Raw genomic sequence first — 2,960 nt, forward strand, 5'->3', positions numbered from 1 at the left:
TTCCCTGTCTCTTGCAAAAGACTTAATGAATACATAATATGTTGCTCGACTGGTTTGGGAAAACATGGTGTTGCAATCTAACAAATACTAAACAGCTGCAACTGTACTCGAAGAAGAAGAAGATAATAGTTTGTAAGAGGGGAAGAAAAGGTAAAGAAAGAGAATGCTTGAACATTTGTTCATGTTCCTGTAAAGCTTAACAGGTCTGTCAGTAACTACCGACACGTGTATGTGTGTGTTATTGTGTTATACATATATATTATGAGCAGGGCAAATAGGCTTACAACACACTATTAAGAACAATAACAACAACAACAACAGCAATACAAATAAAAACCAGAGCTAGAATAGCAATATGAAACTAGACAATGTCGTTTCTGGAGAAATTGCAGTGACATTTTTGCTACTTGGTCTGTGGCTTGTTACTCAAACCTCTAAGGTAAATAAGTTGTTAACAGCAGCTGCTAGTTGCATCATAAGAAGCTCAATAAGTAAGTAGGTGGCTATATATATATATATTTATATATATATATATAAATATACATAATTATCACGTTCGTACAATATAATATTTATATTGTACGAACGTGATAATATGTATCTTGTAATAACGTGATATTATGTTGTTCAAACGTGAATAGTATATTGTACAAACAGGAAAAGTATCTTGTTAGAACAATAAACCTTTCACGTTATAACGTGATACACTTTTTCTTTTGCCTGGGTGGCAGCTCTACGCTTCCGTAGTACTCTGAGCCACAAACCACACAAATTAAAATGAATCAGTTGTGAAGAATCGTTTCTGTTTGCTTTCATGTTAAAGTCACAACACTTACTTGTTATTTACAGACTATTTACCGGGTTGTAGTTTTAAGTAAGACTGTATGTTTGAGATTTTAGTGATATTGTGCAAATGCAAGAAAAAGAAGTCCAACATTGAAGGACATATTCTGGTCAAAAATAACTCCAAGACTCCACAGTGTTCCTGGAGCCCAGCATCTGGTTAAACACCATGTTTGTAAGATGTTTAGGGCCAAGTGTAACCTAAAGTTTTATCAGAATTTACAAGCAGAAAATTGGCTAGGGATGGGTATCGTTTAGGTTTTATCCGATACCGGTGCCAAATCGGTACTTTTGAAACGGTGCCGGTGCTCAAACGGTGCTCAAACCGGTGCTTAAAGAATGGAGAACACAAAATTGGTCCAAAAACCTCTCATGTTCAGCTGTTTTTTGTAAAAAGATAACAATGTTAGCCTTTTCTGCAGCTATGGGGCATATATGGTATCACTCTTGGCTGGAAGCAGTGCTTAAAAACCTTATCCAAAAACCTCTCATGTTTAGCCGTTTCCCTCTTTTTCTTTGGTCATTTTAGCCTTTTTGGCCAGGGTGAAGGGAGTATCTGCCATCAAACAAGAAGACAGACGCATGTAGCTATGATGATGTTTGCTAGTTCACCTTACATGCATTAATGTAATAACGTGGTTAGCCTACTCAATGTAAATCACACACGAACAACATTAAGCTACTCACGCAGAGAAGAACGGCTGCTGCCATCATCATCCGTCATCATTTCTGCTACACTGGCAGGGCTAGGGGCCAGGACTCTACTCTTCGTGTTTTTGGGGATGTTGGTAACTCTGGGTCTGATAACAGGCAACCCACGCGCAGTAGATGCGCTTGGTGTGAGGTCTCGCAGCAAGCTATCAAATACAGCGCATTTCTTGGCTTTTAAAAAAAACCCCGCTATGCGTCGCCAGGTGTTTCATCGGATTTGAGGTGTTACCTCCTTTGACAGTATCACAGTATCAGCTTAAAGCACTTGTTGCTGCTGAGTTTGCATATTTTGCTGTGAAGTACAGCCAGACTTTTGACCGCTTCGCCTTGGACATTTTTAATCTGTAGCTCTGCTCTAAAAGAACGTACGTACCTGGACCCGCCTACTATCCTCGGAAACGTAAAATGATTGGCTAGAATCTAAAGTGTATCACAGCTCAGGAAAAACAAGCACCGAAATAAAGCACCTAAATGTGCGCTGCTTTTCGGTCTGGTTACTACAGTTTATGTCAGAACCGGTACCCATCCCTAAAATTGGCAGTCATTCAGGTCTTTGTATCTTTAAGACATTGCTGCAGTTTAACTAATTGGTGTGTGTTATCTAGCTAATTGGTGTGTGTTATCTAGCTAATTGGTGTGTGTTATCTAGCTTCACGGACAGATAAAGTTGGGTATCATCTGCATAGCAGGGAAAATTTATGCCATACCTTCTAATGATACTGTCTAAGGCAGCCTTCCCCAACCCCCGGGCCGCGGACTGGTACCGGGCCGCGAGAGTTGAAGCTCGGGTGTGAAATTTATGGTTTTCAGGGGTTTTATCGTTAACTCGGTTTCCCTGGGTCTTTCCCCTGTTGTAGTTGTGTGTCTTATTTTGAAAGAAATATTTTACGCGTTATCATAGCAACCAGAGAGCATTAAGGGGCAGAGAGGAGGATGGTACTCTCAATGTTGTTGGCACATTTCAGGAGGACGCTGCTAATAAAGTTACACAGTGAATTCACATTTACTATTATATTTACAAAATACCACCGTTGTTCTCTTGGTCATATCATTTTATTTTGTTGTATTTATCTGCCACACTTTAAAGGCCGGTCTGTGAAAATATTGTCTGCCATTAAACCGGTCCATGGAACAAAAAAGGCTGAGGACCGCTGGTCTAAGGGAAACATGTATAATGTAAACAGAATTGGTCCTAGCACAGATCCCTGTGGTACTCCATAATTAACCTTAATGTGTAAAGAGTACTCTCCATTCACATGACAAATTGGAGTGTATTAGATATCTATGATTAAAACAACTGCAGTGCAGTACCTTTAATACCTATGGCAACTGCACACTGTATAGAAAAGTAAAAAGAATGCTCAGAGTTTCAGATAGAATCAACAAAGACCGACTACAACAGCAGA

This window comes from Rhamphochromis longiceps, linkage group LG1 (genome assembly GCF_057381845.1).
Source record: "Rhamphochromis longiceps isolate RC_006_pf linkage group LG1, R_longiceps_female_GT1.1, whole genome shotgun sequence".
In the NCBI taxonomy this organism is placed as follows: Eukaryota; Metazoa; Chordata; class Actinopteri; order Cichliformes; family Cichlidae; genus Rhamphochromis; species Rhamphochromis longiceps.